The following is a 19,186-nucleotide window of genomic DNA, read 5'->3' on the forward strand; positions in this document are numbered from 1 at the left end:
TGAGTTGCCTTGTGTCTGAATTGTGCTATACAAATAAACTTGCCTTGCCTTATGTTTAATTTGAGTTAAAAAAAGAAAAAAGAAAAAGAAAATGCAGGATAATTAAATGTTCAGATTAAGGAGATGAAATGAAATTATTTTCATTCAATAATCAGTTGTGTAACGTTTCATATGACCACTTTTGGAGAATCATCAACAGTCATGAGTGAGGGGGTACTCATGGTATGACAAAAAGGCTCAGGGGGTACACAAGACAAAAAAGGTTGGGAACCACTGGTCTACACGATCGCTGTAATAAACAGAACACATCTTTTGTTTCATTTTTTAAAAACTTTCTTGAATGAGTAAAGTTCTTCCAGTTGAAATACACGATGACAAATCATAGATGATCTGATTTAGTCATCAATCAACAGCTAGAAACACAGAAAAACAAACAGTCCCAGTTCCACAGAACTGGCGTGGACGTTATAGTGATGGATGCCAGGAGGTGTTTCTTAATATCTGTGTGAACACTTCTGCTTTTTACTGATCAGCATCTTCACAGATGGCAGGAATCAGGATCAGACATGCAGCAAAGGGCTCCAGGCAGGAACTGGAACCCTGGTGCCGGTTCAGCGAGGACAGAGTCTCTGTACACGGGACGCGAGCTATAACAACTGAGCTAATGGACGCCTGAGTTCAGCCGTGATTTGATGCTGAAATAAACCCTCTTTGCTCAGAATAACAGTTTGACCTCTGACACTTTAATTGACCCTCTGAGTGCTCAAACCTCTCTGATTATTCACAGGTTTACTTCACAATATCAGAGACTTTTAATGTGGTCTCGTCTCAGAGTTGAGAATGAAACAGAACCAAGAGCAGCTCTGCGGGCAGATAATGATGAATATCATCCCCACTGACTAGTGGTTGAAGTTGTTTGGTCCTTCTGGATCTGGAAAGTGACGTGTTGTTGTTGTTGAAAGTGTTGAAGTAGGAAGTCCATATTTAATTAATCTGTAAATTAAAGGGTGAAAATGTTTTGAAGAGTTTTTGAACATCTGAATCCCCGGCAGCTCAGATTAGTGAGATCAGGAGGATATCTGTGAGGCCCGGCAGTGTCGGGCCGAGCCGGAGTCGTCACATGTGAGTTTGTTAAGAAATGTTGCAGGAACCCACCAAACATCCTGCGGTTCTGCTGATTTCTCATGAGAACACGTGGTTCTCATGTTTCTTTTCTTTCTGAATACATTTTAAATCTGCATGTGTATCAGAATACACACAGTGACGGAGGATTGATTGTCTGATAACAGCCATGAATTCTGGAGGAGACCCAGTCCTGTAAGAGAACCTGAAAACCTTCTAAAAGGATGATTTGTATGAATCTGTCTTGGCCTCTGGAGAAACTGTTTGGTAGGATGTATTTTTACACTACTTGTTTTTGAGTTTAACATCAGGAAACATCTTTTGTTTACCTTTTTAAACACACAACAGTCCCAGTTCCACAGAATTGGTGTGGATGTTATAGTGATGTATGGGTTCACACTGAGAGAACAACCCAACACCCCATTTTAACTTGAGCACGCTTCACAAATTGATAAAATGCATTAAAGCCCAGAGGGAGCAGGACACCTGATGTCAGTAAAGTTCCTGCGTATGTCATTGTGTCTGTAGTGGCACATGTTGATTCTCTGCACTGCCAGTTTAAACTTTAACTGCTCGCTGCTTTCTATTATAATTCCTGATACGTATAGACAAGAGCTTAAATCAATACATGATGTCAACTTTATTATGTTTGAATAGAAACTTGCAGCACATGTTAAAAAAGATGAATTGATTATGTTTATGTTGCTGAGTGCATATTGTTTGATTCAGCATTTGTTATGTTTCTTTAATTGCTTCAGTAATCAGTAATTAACAACATTATCATCAGAAAACAAGCAGAATCATTTTGTTTCCTGCAGTTTGTACCTTTGATCTGATCTCAGGTTCAATCAGTGACTTTCTGTTGTCTGTTGGGAGGAGAAGCTTCACTGTTGGACACCAGTTAGTTTGATTGTGAGCTCACTGTAGATTGTTATGGAGCTGAATGGATGTCAGATTCATGTGAAATGTAAACACCTGTTGGACATGTTCACTCTCTTCATGAGCAGAAGACGCTTTTCAATAAAATGACCCGAGTCTACCATCGTGTGATGTTTCATTTACTGTGTGTCCTAAAGTTGACGGTACCAAAGGTTATAAAAGGCTTCATCATTTGAGACATTCACATGTTTCAGTTCATAGAATGATGATGGAACATAAATCATCAGAGGACATTATACAGCTTTTATCTTTGTTGACACAGAGTAAAGAAATATCTGCTGAATTGATTTCAGCATGAAGGCTGCTGCCGTCAGCTGCTACATGTTGACATCCTTTAACATTTAGACGACCCATCCGGCTGTTGTGAGGTTAGAAGCTTCATCATCTATAATATAAAAGCACATTTTAAAATATAACTACTACAATAAAGTACACAAGTGTTCAGAGGACATCATGTCACTTTTCTTACTCACAGTGTCTCATGAGCTCAGAGGATTGTAATCATTGTTGAGCCTCCACATGTGTTTTTAGATGAAGGCTGCTGTTATCAGCTGCTAAATGTTGACGTCATTCAACAAGAAAGTGGAAGCTAGTTAGCCCAGCTTGCTAATGTTAGCACTGATTCTCACTAGATACTTACCTTCATGTTCTGGTAACACAGACAGAGTAATGCACACTCAGAGTTCTGTTCATCCAGAATTAGATATTTTACTATATTGTGTTGCTTCAAATTTAAGCAAGTGTGTATACTGACTTTAGGTATTAAATTGTATAGTTGTTTCTAAATTCAATGAATTGGATATTTTTCTAATTATTTAACCTCTACTAATTAATCACATTTAGATTTATTCAGGTACAATAACTCTTTGTCTGCACTATAAATGCAGCGATATAAACATACAGTGTAAGTGTAGCTGTGTCAGTCTGCTGCACATATTATCATCTATGTTATTTCTAATTGTTTATATTTGTGAACAATCTGAAAACCTGTGTGTAATATTCTCCGCCACAATGTCCACATTTCTGTAAAACCAGTGTTAACTCGATGTCAGTTTTTCTTTTTTTATGGTTCCGTGTCACCTGTTGTAGCGGGGGGACTTTAATTAACGGTACACAACAATGCTATAGTGACGTAGCTCTACCTGCCGGCAACACCTGGGAAGCTTCTGTGCTGGTAAGATGGTTGTGATGCTCTCTGTCTGCTGGTTAAGTTGGCATAATTATTTTGGTCTTAAACTGAATATAAACGTAACAATATCATCGCTAACACACTGCTGAATGTTTACGTTAATTTTGGTGAAAACCGCCGTTTAATTAGTTAAATCCGACGGAGATTTTGCCCTCATTTGCATATTTAATGACCCTCTGCAGGAGAGAGAGAGCGGCTGACAGCCTGTGACTGACCGTGTCCCTCACTGCTCCTACAGGTGTGTTATGGTATAAAACTGTTCATCTGAATTCTGTTATGTACTTTTGTAAAGGACTGCAGAGTTTAACAAAGTGAAAATAAGCCAGATATTAAAGGTACAATTTATTTTCTCAAGAAGAAACTATTCCTATTTTTTAATCTAAACTGGATTGTTAGGCACTTTGTGAGAATGTGATTTTTTTTTAACTTCTACTCAATATTTCTGTTTCTATTTGTTATTTAAGTTTCAAATACATTTGTTGTTATCTCTATAAGGGCACACATTATTGTGGTGTGTACATTGTATTTATAGAAGTATTTTTTATGTATATTATGGAAATATCTCGGGAAGCTTTTGTGCTGGAGACTGAGAGAGCGCCTGACAGCCTGTGTGTGTGTGTGTGTGTGTGTGTGTGTGTGTGTGTGTGTGTGTGTGTGTGTGTGTGTGTGTGACTGACTGTGTCCCTCACTACTCTGGTTCCTGGTCTGAGTTTGTCCTTCAGTTTAAAAGCAACCACATTAAAGCTGCTACATAAGCACCAGTGTTGGGTACTTTTACTTTTAAAAGTAACTCATTACATTACAAGATTACTGCCTGTAGCGGACCCTTGGTGTCAACCAATGAGGCGGAGAGATTCAAACGGGTGCTTAAATTTTATTGCCGGTTGTAGCACCGTGAAAACTATGGAAAGGAAATACAGAAAGAAAAAAAAAAGATTAGATTAAATACATGAACATTTCATTTACAATTTCCAAAAACTCATTCAGTAGAAAAATAAAAGATACATTTATTGGAAAGCGTTAACAATCATTGTTAACTCAATCAACCACATCAAAATAGTGTTGGCAGCATCCCTCAAGATAAAATAAATCCAGACACCCCAAGGACAAAAGTAATCGGCCAAAATTTGAGTTCCACCGACCTCGTTCCACTTTACCAAGGGAGCTAATTGTTAGTTATGTTGAAGGTGCCGTCTGGAGAACCATCTGCCTCCTAATAACAATAAAACAAACTTAAAACAGACCGCAGCAACCTAATCAACATAAAGAGGGTACATGATTACTTTATATGGTTCAAAAGCCAAATTACTCGGAGAACCACAAATAATCTAAACAAGGAGAGACTCTGCAGCACAGACGCTGCGCCAACCCAGCGGAGACAAAGGAGAAGGTGATGGAGATGCACACAGGTGAGCATACACACAGGTGAGCATACACACAGGTGAGCTTACAGGACTCATAGTCTCCTCCCTTTTACACCTTGTTACCCTCACAGAGACTGGCCACTAGATGGCAGTCCACAGTCATTTACTGGCTCAACAGACAACACAGAGAGAGGCCGAGGTGACAGCCTAAAACAATTTACTGTCATTCACACTGCCAATAAACTGTGTTATCTACTGAGAACAGTAACGTGGTAAAGATACCAAAAATGACATTAAAACTTCTTTGTGACTCGTTGCACATGTTGGTTCTATTGTCCAGACGGCGTGTAGCCAACTGTACTGAACGTATCGACTCTGCCGCCATTTTGTTGCTTCTTTACGGCCCACAGTCGGTGACACTGCAGCCTGATAACAGGAAAGACAGACGCAGTATAACATCAACATCTCTTAACAGTCTGACAGTGAACTGGGCAGAGGCAGACAGCATTAACACAGCTGTTTCAGTGAAAACACTACAACACGGCTCTGACAGCCAGTATATGATGTTTAAAAATGCAACTAATGAAACCTGTAAACTTTGAGTGCTGACACAGAAACCATAACAGCACAATGACGATGAAAGTGAAGGCACAACATCTGTGATTAACTATAAGTGGTGTATGATGAGTCTAAAGTGGGTCGGGAGCTACTGGGTTCAGTACCACCTCCTCATTTATTACAGCAGGTGTGTGGAGGCTCACTCGTCCACCAGCAGCTCCTTGGTTTCCCCCGATGTGGAGCTGTGGGTGGTTCCTGTCACACCGACCTACTAAGTCCACAACAAGGTCTCTGTTCTCCTCCTCCTTCTTGTGATGCAGCCAACAATGGAGGAGTCACCTGAGGGCGTCTGCAGGTATACATGCTCCTGAGTTGAAGCAGAAGTCAGAGGTGTAGAGGGGGAACACAAACGGTGACAGCACGGTTCATTAGGGTGTAAAGTAAAACCTATGAGTGGTGCTGTGCAGAGACACAAGCTTGCAGAAAGAGGAGGTCCTGATGAGGTCATAATGAGGTCATGATGAGGTCATGCAGAGGAATATTAGCTTTTCTGGGAGAATAAATCTGTTACTAAAAAAGTAAACGAGGTTGCTGAGCTTTTAATATTCATGAAGAAACAATAATAACACCATCAAGCACGCGATGTTTAGAAAAGTACTTGAGGAACATGCACACAAAGAGACACCATTTGATAACCTCGGCTGCAGGGCTTGTCAACATGAAATGTCAGGTGGTGATTGGTCCAGACTTCCAGAGACAGGCCTGATAGGCCCGCCCACAACACTATCAGTTCCACAGAATTGACCTTGGACTTTGTAATGTCTTCATAGTGATGTATGCCTGTAGGTGTGTCTGTTCATTTCTGTGGAAACACTTTATACTCATATTTCCCAACAGCGTGTGATTGAAGATAAGCAATTTATCTTCTGAAGATCACATGTATGATTAAATATATTGACATCGGTAAAAATGATGGGCAAATATTCCACTGATGAACATGAAAACATGTACATAAACTTACTTCTTTCAGTTCACTGAACACTTTTTCTACTTCTTCGATATGTTGATGCACAGACTGGTATGTACAAAGTTTAGTCAGATATTGTTCTGAAACCATTTACATGTTTTAAATGGCAGCAGTGGTAACACCTGTTGTCCTCCCGGGTCAAACTGAACCGTCTAGTTCGACTCTTTATTACAGTTTTTCTCAAATTGTTTACACACAAAAATTGGTACTTGAGACACAATGACCACAACATGTAACTCATGCACCAACCCCCTGAACCAATTCTGCTAAACTAGAAGCACAATTCCTGCTTTACACTCAAATTGCAGTTCTAAAACACACTTTTTTCAAAACACTACACACAATTCTCTGCATTTGGCACAATTTTCATGAAGAAAATCCCTTGTTTTCACACAGAACACTCTGTCATTCAAAATTTTAAAGTTAATTACCCTACTATGCACACTGACTCATCACATGGGCAAACACTTGGACACCCTACACAACACACTCATTCCACCAGAGCAGCTCAGGTACGTTGTCATTTGGGACAACGTAAGTTTCCACTGGGCTGCTCTGGTTCGTAACTGGTTCACTGCCCAACCACGCTTTATCTCCCTCCATATTCTCCATTCCTCAATCCTATTGAGAATTGTTTTTCTGCCTGGAGATGGAAAGTTTATGACCGAAATCCACAAATGTGTATACCCCTTCTCCAAGCTATGGAAGATGCATGTGGATATATAGCAGTTGGTGCTTTTCATGGCTGGATTCACCATGCTAGGTGATGTTTCTCCTGCTGCTTGCCCAGGGAAAACATTGCTTGTGATGTGGATGAGGTGCTGTGGCCAGACCGAAACAGAGTTGTTTTTTACTGTAACTGTGTACAGTAAATTATTCTGTTGTTTTGTATGTAGACTGTATATTGTTGTATATGCACTTTGTGTTGGTTGGGATGAACACTGTGTACATTGTTTTTGAGGGAAAAATAAAATATATCTGTTACCGTGTATTTGAGTGTTCTGAGTATAAAAACAATATTCTCAAATATTTTACATCACACTTATGCATGTACTGACTGAAGTAAGTGTAACTGAACAAAAAAGGCCAAAGTCATTATCATGAATGAAGAAGAAGTGTTTTCCATTCATCATAGTGTTTTACACTGAGCACATCAGTGTTCAACTGGTTCTATTACAGTTTTTATTGATTGCTTTGATGCAGCAGTCAACTCAAACTCCACATTTTCAAAACAGTTAACACACAGGCTGAAACAGCGGCACTCATGGTCAAAATGACTCATTTTGTTTGCAAAAGGCTCTAACCGTGCCAAAACATTTAAAATATGCAACAAAAGCTAATTTTGCCTTCAAACAACACAACTTGCAAACAAGTGTATGAGCGCTTCCAATCAACCATTACACAGTGGACAACAAAATACAAAATACAGCACTCAGTGCGAATCGGTGCACCATTGCTTGTCATTGTGGCCTATTACTCTACGTAGCTTTCATGCCATTTGTTGTCAAATTTGCCGTCTTGCAAAGTATTGAATCCAGAATCAGAAATGCTTTGATGCTTTTTTTGATTCCATTGATTCTTTTTTTCGAACTGTGGCTGAAAACTGAAATACTGTAAATATTACACAAAATACATGGAAACCAAAATAGAATCTATTACAGTATAAGAAAATAAGAAAGCTGGTAGTCTCATAGTTCACAAAACATTTCTGCAGCTTCACAGCAAGCATTTTCCTGAACAACTGACCTGTTTTAAAACATAGAAAAGAAGTTAAAGACATAAAATATTACAGTAAAGTATAACAATCTGTTACTGTCGAGTATAAGAAATAGCCACTATTGATACTCAGGCTCTTCTGTCTTGACGATGGGGCCACATGGCCTCATCCACATCACATTCATTATCCTCTCTTGCAATGAACCAAGGGAAAAAATCTTCTTGCATGCCATCCAACCTTGACATTCCTCTGCACCTATTTCTCACTCTCATCTGCCTTAGACCTCTTCAATCAATGTTCGCAAAGAACAACACAGCCGCTGCACTTTCTAAGGCCTGCAGACTGATTGCTCATTGAAGATTTGTGTTTAGGAGTGTCAAACAGGTGCTTTAGTGATTTCATACTGATGTAGGTAGTTTCTAATAGTTAGGAACAGATGGTTTCTGTTTGGTTACCATAGCTTAAACAATGGAGTTTGGACTGCTTGAATGACATCCGTGTTAACTGTTCTGCAAAAGGGTGGGGAAAATGTGTCAATTCAATGAGAAAGGGTTAACACATTTGCAAGAGGTGTCTTGTTCTCTGCTGAGACAGTCATGATGAAAACCGAGTGGATCCCAGTTTGTTTAAACAGGTCAAAGCAATCAATAAAAACTGTAATGTCTATTCATTTGATGGTTTGTGTGTCATTTGAAAACAAAACACCATTTTGAGAAGAAATAACATTGTTTTGAACGTAAAGTCTTCATTTCATGTAGAGGTCTGAGAGCACGAGGCATGCTTTCAGAAAATATGTGTAAACAATCGACAAAAACTGTAACTCTTAAAAACAGGTTAAATCGACCTGAAGACAACAAGAGGGTTCATATTTTAGTAATTTGTTTTATATCGTGTCATAGCTGTCAAATAGTTTTTCCATAATGATAACCACCTAAATAAGGACGTCCTGGCATGAGTAAAGATCTTTCAGTTATCTATGTTCTCAATACATATAAAATCAGAGGTTACCTGATGTAGTTGTTAATCAACAACTAATCAAAACACAGAAATAAAAACAGTCTCAGTTCCACAGAATTGGACTTTGTAATGTCTTCATAGTGATGTATCCCTGTAGGTGTGTCTGTTCATTTCTGTGGAAACACTTTATACTCATATTTCCCAACAGCGTGTGATTGAAGATAAGCAATTTATCTTCTGAAGATCACATGTATGATTAAATGTATTGACATCGGTAAAAATGATGGGCAAATATTCCACCGATGAACATGAAAACATGTACATAAACTTACTTCTTTCAGTTCACTGAACACTTTTTCTACTTCTTCGATATGTTGATGCGTTGATGCACAGACTGGTATGTACAAAGTTTAGTCAGATATTGTTCTGAAACCATTTACATGTTTTAAATGGCAGCAGTGGTAACACCTGTTGTCCTCCCGGGTCAAACTGAACCGTCTAGTTCGACTCTTTATTACAGTTTTTCTCAAATTGTTTACACACAAAAATTGGTACTTGAGACACAATGACCACAACATGTAACTCATGCACCAACCCCCTGAACCAATTCTGCTGAACTAGAAGCACAATTCCTGCTTTACACTCAAATTGCAGTTCTAAAACACACTTTTTTCAAAACACTACACACAATTCTCTGCATTTGGCACAATTTTCATGAAGAAAATCCCTTGTTTTCACACAGAACACTCTGTCATTCAAAATTTTAAAGTTAATTACCCTACTATGCACACTGACTCATCACATGGGCAAACACTTGGACACCCTACACAACACACTCATTCCACCAGAGCAGCTCAGGTACGTTGTCATTTGGGACAACGTAAGTTTCCACTGGGCTGCTCTGGTTCGTAACTGGTTCACTGCCCAACCACGCTTTATCTCCCTCCATATTCTCCATTCCTCAATCCTATTGAGAATTGTTTTTCTGCCTGGAGATGGAAAGTTTATGACCGAAATCCACAAATGTGTATACCCCTTCTCCAAGCTATGGAAGATGCATGTGGATATATAGCAGTTGGTGCTTTTCATGGCTGGATTCACCATGCTAGGTGATGTTTCTCCTGCTGCTTGCCCAGGGAAAACATTGCTTGTGATGTGGATGAGGTGCTGTGGCCAGACCGAAACAGAGTTGTTTTTTACTGTAACTGTGTACAGTAAATTATTCTGTTGTTTTGTATGTAGACTGTATATTGTTGTATATGCACTTTGTGTTGGTTGGGATGAACACTGTGTACATTGTTTTTGAGGGAAAAATAAAATATATCTGTTACCGTGTATTTGAGTGTTCTGAGTATAAAAACAATATTCTCAAATATTTTACATCACACTTATGTATGTACTGACTGTATAAAGTGTAACTGAACAAAAAAGGCCAAAGTCATTATCATGAATGAAGAAGAAGTGTTTTCCATTCATCATAGTGTTTTACACTGAGCACATCAGTGTTCAACGGGTTCTTATAAATGTCTATTCATTTGATGGTTTGTGTGTCATTTGAAAACAAAACACCATTTTGAGAAGAAATAACATTGTTTTGAACGTAAAGTCTTCATTTCATGTAGAGGTCTGAGAGCATGAGGCATGCTTTCAGAAAATATGTGTAAACAATCGAGAAAATCTGTAACTCTTAAAAACAGGTTAAATCGACCTGAAGACTACAGGAGGGTTAATATTTTAGTAATTTGTTTTATATCGTGTCATTGCTGTCAAATAGTTTTTCCATAATGATAACCACCTAAATAAGGACGTCCTGGCATGAGTAAAGATCTTTCAGTTATCTATTTTCTCAATACATATAAAATCAGAGGTTACCTGATTTAGTTGTTAATCAACAACTAATCAAAACACAGAAATAAAAACAGTCTCAGTTCCACAGAATTGGACTTTGTAATGTCTTCATAGTGATGTATCCCTGTAGGTGTGTCTTCATTTCTGTGGAAACACTTTATACTCACATTTCCCAGCAGTGTGCGATTAAAGATGACCACTTTATCATCTGAAGATTACATGCATGATTAAATCAACTGACATTGGTCAAAATGATGGGCAAATATTCCACCGATGAACGTGAAAACATTTATGAACATAAAGTTACTAAATTCCAGTTAAAGTTTTTGTCTAATGCTTAAACACTAAAAGTGGTTGCTATGCCCAAAGCATGACAACCTCTAACTTTGGTGACCATGCACTAAACAAAAGCACCAACCCTGCAAACACAATATATGCTTTGCACTGAGTTTGAAATTCTCCAACGCACTTCTTGCAAAACGCTACACACTGTTTTATACATAAGAAACATTGTTCAAAAAGGAAATCTCATGCAATCATTGAGAAAACACATTTATTTAAAAATACAAAACACAACTAAAATTGGAAAAGCACACAGACTCACACACATGAACACATTTAAAATCTAATTGTAGAGCAATCAGTCTCAGCCAGAGCACAAATACACCTGATGTGAGCTCAGCTCCTTTGTGCCACTTTGGAAACATGGAGGCAGAAAGAGGAAGAGGGAGAGGAAGAGCAGCAGCAGGACGAGGAAGAGGACGAAGAAGAGGAGCAGGCAACAGAAGGAGACAAATATCTGATGACATGAGGGCCACTTTGGTGGACCATGTTATAAATCATGGCCTTACAATGAGGGAGGCTGCGCAAAGAGTCCATCCAAACCTGAGTCTTTACTCAGTAGCCTCAATCATTAGAACGTTCAGACTGGAAAACAGGTATGTATTGAAGTTTCCACACTAAACTGTACCAAAGAAATTAAGTATTGCACATTGTTCAAACTTCCAATCATTCCCTGACAACACTATGTTCTGTAGAACATTCTAGTTGTACCATGTCTTTGTTTGTTTTTTACATCTGCAAAAACCTGAAAGACAAAAAAAAAAAATTCTGAAGTGTCTCCATTTTGTTTTCATGTGTCTAGATCAACTGTAGTGGATCAATCTTTCACACAAAAAAATAAAAAAAATCTATCTGAGACTTTTAAAGTCAAAAACCATCCAAAGTACTGAATCCAGCTGTTTTGCATGAAGCACATCTGTGTGTTGTTGCTGCTGCTGCTAGGAAAGAGTAATTCAAAGGTGCATGTGTTTAATATTTTGATGCTAAAAACAGTTTTGAAATGGGATTGTTAAGTCTAAAGTTAATTGTACACACTGACTACCCTACTATGCACACTGACTCACCAAATGGGCAAACACCTGGACACCCGACACAACACACTCATTCCACCAGATCAGCTCAGGTACGTTGTCATTTGGGACAAAGTAAGTTTCCACTGGGCTGCTCTGGTTCGTAACTGGTTCACCCCCCCACCCACGCTTTATAGTTGTTTATCTCCCTCCATATTCTCCATTCCTCAATCCTATTGAGGATTTTTTTTCTGCCTGGAGATGGAAAGTGTATGACCGAAATCCACAAATGTGTATACCCCTTCTCCAAGCTATGGAAGACGCATGTGGATATATAGCAGTTGGTGCTTTTCATGGCTGGATTCACCATGCTAGGTGATGTTTCTCTTGCTGCTCTGCCAGAGAAAACATTGCTTGTGATGTGGATGAGCTGCTGTGGCTCTTCTGTTGTTTTGTAGGTAGACCGTATATTGTTGTATACGCACTTTGTGTTGGTTGGGATGTACACTGTGTACATTGTGTTTGAGGGGAAAATGAAATATATCTGTTACCGTGTATTTGTGTGTTCTGAGTATAAAAACAGTATTCTCAAATATTTTACATCACACTTATGTATGTACTGACTGTAGTAAGTGTAACTGAACAAAAAAGGCCTAAGTCATTATGATGAATGAAGAAGAAGTGTTTTCATTCATCATAGTGTTTTACACTGAGCACATCAGTGTTCAACTGGTTCTTATAAATGTCTATTCATTTGATGGTTTGTGTGTGTCATTTGAAAACAAAATACCATTTTGAGAAGAAATAACATTGTTTTGAATGTAAAGTTTCATTTTGCAGGAGAATTGAGGGGTTTTGCCCGTTGTGTGTGTGTGATTTTTGATTTGTGTGTAGAGTTCTGAGAGCATGAGGCATGCTTTCAGAAAATGTGTGTAAACAATCGAGAAAAACTGTGAGCTCAAAGGCAAAAAGTCATGTTTTTTTTTCCGGTTGTGCTCCGATAATTATGAGGGGCCGGTCTAAGCCAAAAATGCCAGGGTTGATTTTTTGTCCCAGTCCACAACTGTGTGTGTGTGTGTGTGTGTGTGTGTTCATTGTGCTGGAAAGCTCAATAGTGTGACCCATTGCATGACTTAATGTGGCCGGATCAAATTGAACCAAGAAGACCACAAATGCTATACATTTTAATAAAACACACATAAATGAAATAAATAAAATAGTCATAATTAATTTTTCTTGCAAAGAGCATAGCAAGGAACCATCCATGTCATCTTCAGGCAATAATATGGAAGAAAACCAAAAGTTCTGATATATCAACTCTTGAAAACAGGTCAAATTGACCTGATTTCAACAGGAGGGTTAATATTTTAGTAATTTGTTTTATATCGTGTCATAGCTGTCAAATAGTTTTTTCCATAATGATAACCACCTAAATAAGGACGTCCTGGCATGAGTAAAGATCTTTCAGTTATCTATGTTCTCAATAGATATAATCAATCAATCGATCAAATTTTATTTGTATAGCCCTTTACAATATCCGGACGGTACCCAAAGTGCTTTACATCAAAGCAATAAAATAGTACATAAAAACACAAGAAAGTGCTACAGTGCTGCAAGAAAACACAAGAAAGTGCTACTAGTGCTGCAGGGTGTTAAAGGCCCTCTAAAAGTGCATAAAATAAAAAACAGGCAAAATAAGTACACCTAAAAGCAGGACTACCCTAGTCAGAGTTAAATGCCAATTTAAAAAAGTGTGTCTTCAGATTTGATTTAAAAAGGCTGAGGTCAGTAGTGGTGCGAATGTCAGGGGGCAGTCTGTTCCACAGCCTGGGAGCTGTGACAGCAAAAGAACGATCGCCCCACTGTTTAAGTCTTGACCTTGGGACCTCTAACAGGAGCTGGCCGGAAGAACGGAGGGCCCTGCCATGATCACGGACAGTTAAAATCTCTGACAGGTAGGAGGGAGCCAGGCCATTAATGGCATAAAAAGCAAACAATAAAAGTTTAAAATCAATTCTAAAACGAACTGGAAGCCAGTGGAGTGACGACGGCACAGGGGTAATGTGTTCACGCCTGGACGTGCCTGTTAAAAATCGTGCAGCAGCGTTCTGGACAAGTTGGAGACGCGAAATTAAAGACTGGCTGAGGCCGACATAAAGTGCATTGCAATAGTCCTGTCTTGAACTGATGAAAGCGTGGATCGCCTTCTCCGGGTCCTGCCGACTTAAAAAAAACGCTTCTCTTTGGCCGGGAGACGCAGCTGAAAAAAACTTGTGCTGACAACAGACCTAATCTGTTTATCGAATCTGAGCCCGCTGTCAAAAATATAAAATCAGAGGTTATCTGATGTAGTTGTTAATCAACAACTAATCAAAACACAGAAATAAAAACAGTCTCAGTTCCACAGAATTGGACTTTGTAATGTCTTCATAGTGATGTATCCCTGTAGGTGTGTCTTCAATCTGTGGAAACACTTCATACTCACATTTCCCAGCAGTGTGCGATCTGAAGATTACATGCATGATTAAATTAACTGACATTGGTCAAAATGATGGGCAAATATTCCACTGATGAACGTGAAAACATTTATGAACATAAAGTTACTAAATTCCAGTTAAAGTTTTTGCCTAATGCTTAAACACTAAAAGTGGTTGCTATGCCCAAAGCATGACAACCTCTAACTTTGGTGACCATGCACTAAACAAAAGCACCAACCCTGCAAACACAATATATGCTTTGCGCTGAGTTTGAAATTCTCCAACACACTTCTTGCAAAACACGACACACTGTTTTATACATAAGACACATTGTTCAAAAGGAAGACTCATGCAATCGTTGGGAAAACACATCTATTTAAAATACAAAACACAACAAAAAGTGGAATAGCACACAGACTCACACACATGAAAACATTTGAAATCTAATTGTAGAGCAATCAGTCTCAGCCAGAGCACAAATACACCTGATGTGAGTTCAGCTCCTTTGTGCCACTTTGTAAATATGGAGGCAGAAAGAGGAAGAGGGAGAGGAAGAGCAGCAGCAGGACGAGGAAGAGGACGAAGAAGAGGAGCAGGCAACAGAAGGAGACAAATATCTGATGACATGAGGGCCACTTTGGTGGACCATGTTATAAATCATGGCCTTACAATGAGGGAGGCTGCGCAAAGAGTCCATCCAAACCTGAGTCTTTACTCAGTAGCCTCAATCATTAGAACGTTCAGACTGGAAAACAGGTATGTATTGAAGTTTCCACACTAAACTGTACCAAAAAAATTAAGTATTGCACATTGTTCAAACGCACAGTACAATACATTGCGGTATTACTGTAGGTACGAAATCCGGCTTCGTGATTTGAGAGAGCAGATCATCGCAGATGAAATAACCTTCGCTGGCATCAACACTGTCAGCATATCTACACTCTCCCACATCCTTAAAAAGCACAACATCTCACTGAAGCAGCTGTATAGAGTTCCATTCAATATTCACAATACAGTATTGTGTATTATTATCTACATTTTTCTGTTTTAGAGATTCCTGGAACTTGATGCAGCTCCACAGCAACATGAGTTCATTTTTGTAGATGAGGCTGGGTTCAACCTGGCGAAAACCAGAGGTCGGGGCCGAAACATTATTGGGCAAAGGGCCATAGTGCATGTCTCTGGTCAGCGTGGGGGAAATATCACCTTGTGTGCCGCCATCAGTGTACAGGGAGTCCTGCATCACCACTCCATCCTCGGTCCCTACAACACAGCCCTCATTATTCTCTTTCTGGACACACTTCATGACACAGTAGTCCAGGACGGGCCAGAGCAGCCCCAGTTTGTTGTCGTCTGGGATAATGTCAGTTTCCATCGGGCTGCTCTGGTCCAGGACTGGTTCACCAACCATAATAGATTTATTGCACTCAACTTGCCACCATACACCTCATTTTTGAATCCAATTGAGGAGTTCTTTTCAGCATGGCGCTGACAAGATCCACAGCCTAAATGTCTTCCAATCATTCCCTGACAACACTATGTTCTGTAGAACATTCTAGTTGTACCATGTCTTTGTGTTTTTGGTTTTTTTTACTTTTGCAAAAACCTGAAAGACAAAAATCTGAAGTGTCTCCATTTTGTTTTCATGTGTCTAGATCAACTGAAGTGGATCAATCTTTCACAAAAAAAAAAAAAAAAAGTCTGTATGAGACTTTTAAAGTCAAAAACCATCCAAAGTACTGAATCCAGCTGTTTTGCATAAAGCACATCTGTGTGTTGCTGCTGCTAGGAAAGAGTAATTCAAAGGTGCATGTGTTTAATGTTTTGATGCTGAAAACAGTTTTGAAATGGGATTGTTAGGTTTTGTTTCAAGAGTTTCATTTTGCCGTATAAGTTAGGAGTTTATCTACATGTGCTTTGTGTTACTCGACCTGTGTGTTAAGTTATGACACAGTGAGCCAAAGTCTGCAACATGTGTGTAAGCATTCAGCAAAAACTGTAATATGGTAACCACTGAGTTATGGCCTAACAGTGAATCATGTTGCTGTCACACCGCTTGCTTTTGTGCAAACATTCAATTTACTGTCAGTTTTTATCTAATAAACTTTTAATATTTTAGTAACTTGCTTTATATCGTGTAGCAGCTGTAAAATATTTTTTTACATAATAACAACCACCTAAATACATTTCAAACTTCCTGCATGAGTAACTGTTAAAATACATGGAAGTAAAATCATAGGTTATCTGATTTAGTTGTTAATCAACAACTTATTTAAACACAATAATCAAAACAGTCCCAGTTCCACAGAATTGGCCTCGGACTTTGTAATGTCTTAATAGTGATGTATGCCTGTAGGTGTGTCTTCATTTATGTGGAATCACTTCTGCTATTTTATTGATATCGTACCTTTCATACCACAAAGTGATTGTTATCTCATAGGAGGAGTCAGCAGATCTGACAGTATATAAGTGACCTCACAGCCACACTGGTCATCACACTGCAAGCTCCAGTTGGAAGTCCAGAAGACTCTCACACAACTCAGCTGATCCACTCAACTTGACCAGGTGAGGACAAACTGAGACAGAAGGTGACACAGTATGTTTAGACTGTGACTGAACTCAGTCAGTGTAGAAGAATCACTGTCAGACTGATGTCTACAGAGAAAGGCTGCATTTACACAGTTAACATGTGAGCTGAGTCATCCTGCTGAAAACAGTGTAGATGAAGTGTTGAAGTGTGTGTTCACCTGTTTAACATTTCTTAACAGGTTGAAGAAATGGCCTCAGAGAAAAAGGCATCACCTTTCGCAGGTCGATCTTTCACTCCAGGAGAGATCTATGATGTGAAGAAAGAGGAACTCCTCTCATGTAAGTTCTGACTCAGATGACATTTTCTAAAACTGTGTTATTACATATATCTGCCTGTCACAGCTCTGTTTCCAAAAAAACAACAGTGTCACATATTTAACATTATTCAACATCATTCATCACAAGCTCATGTAACTATAATGCAGTTGAGACCATTTATTGGAGAACTAATGATTATCTTTATTTTATTTTAGTTGCATGAAATATTGGTGGATGATCAATGAGAAAACTGAAATATCATCATTGCAGAATTTCTGCTTAAAATTACATCCCTCCATCTGATTAATTGGCTTTAAATCAGTGAAGACAATTTTTATTTACAGTTAATATTATACTGAAGAACCTGAGCAGTGAGGTACTCAGAGTGGAAAAGACGATGCTTTTTTAAAATATTTTTTGGGGGGGATTAGAAAATAGACTGTATGTATCTATCCTCCTTTGATAATTAATTCAGAATAATAACACATTTTGTTTTGGTCTCCCAATCAGATCGTGCTCAGCTCACCCTGGACAGAGACACTGTGAATGCCCATCTCACGCTGTCTGAGGGAAACAAGAAGGCAACAAATGGAGCATGGCAGACATATGATACCAGCCACAAGAGGTTCGATGAACATCCTCAAGTGTTGGCCAAAGAAGCTCTGAAAGGGATCCATTACTGGGAGGTAGACTGGAGTGATAGTCGTAATGAGTCTGTGTATGTAGGTGTTGCATATGGTAGCATTGAGAGAAAAGGGCCCGCATCTGAGTTTGGAAAAAACACTGTGTCGTGGGTTTTAGGCCAAACTAGGGAACCTTCTTGGTCAGATCCCAAACTGAAGGCATATTACAATGGCCAAGTGTGGGATGTTCCTCTTCCCTCTGGTGGTTGCAAGACAGTTGGGGTGCTTCTGGACTGGCCTAGTGGCACTCTGTCCTTCTCCAACATCTCACAAAACCAAACGACTGCCCTCTACTGCTTTGAAACCACATTCACTGAGCCTGTGTTTCCATGCTTCTGGGTTGGAAAAAGTGGCAATTATGTGTCCTTGCATCCAGGCAGCTAAGAGCGATGACAGTGATGTGGTGAATCCCTGGTCTGCTCACAGGGATATGGGTTCACACTGAGAGAACAACCCAACACCACATTTTAACATAAGCACGCTTCACAAATTGATAAAATGCATTAAAGCCCAGAGGGAGCAGGACACCTGATGTCAGTAAAGTTCCTGCGTATGTCATTGTGTCTGTAGTGGCACATGTTGATTCTCTGCACTGCCAGTTTAAACTTTAACTGCTCGCTGCTTTCTATTATAATTCCTGATACGTATAGACAAGAGCTTAAATCAATACATGATGTCAACTTCATTATGTTTGACTAGAAACCTGCAGCACATGTTAAAAAAAGATGAATTGATGATGTTTATGTTGATTATGTTGGGATATAAGGTTTCTTGTGTGCATTTTTTGATTCAGCATTTGTAATGTTTCATTAATTGCTTCAGTAATCAGTTATTAACAACATTATAATTAGAAAACAAGCAGAATCATTTTGTTTCTCTGCAGTTTGTACCTTTGATCTGATCTCAGGTTCAATCAGTGACTTTCTGTTGTCTGTTGGGAGGAGAAGCTTCACTGTTGGACACCAGTTAGTTTGATTGTGAGCTCACTGTAGATTGTTATGGAGCTGAATGGATGTCAGATTCATGTGAAATGTAAACACCTGTTGGACATGTTCACTCTCTTCATGAGCAGAAGACGCTTTTCAATAAAATGACCCGAGTCTACC

At 39.0% G+C, this 19,186-nt stretch overlaps 1 long non-coding RNA gene across 1 annotated transcript; it reads left to right on the top strand.

Annotated features, from left to right (window-relative positions):
• Positions 1-3,178: 3,178 nt before the first annotated feature.
• On the top strand, positions 3,179-18,143 carry LOC115571451 (uncharacterized). The gene is made up of 5 exons (XR_003981932.1): positions 3,179-3,235; positions 3,433-3,488; positions 16,991-17,115; positions 17,319-17,418; positions 17,908-18,143. It is a non-coding gene; the product is annotated as an uncharacterized LOC115571451 (long non-coding RNA).
• The last annotated feature ends 1,043 nt before the right edge of the window (positions 18,144-19,186 follow it).

Source organism: Sparus aurata, chromosome 20 (assembly GCF_900880675.1).
Source record: "Sparus aurata chromosome 20, fSpaAur1.1, whole genome shotgun sequence".
NCBI classification, from domain to species: Eukaryota; Metazoa; Chordata; class Actinopteri; order Spariformes; family Sparidae; genus Sparus; species Sparus aurata.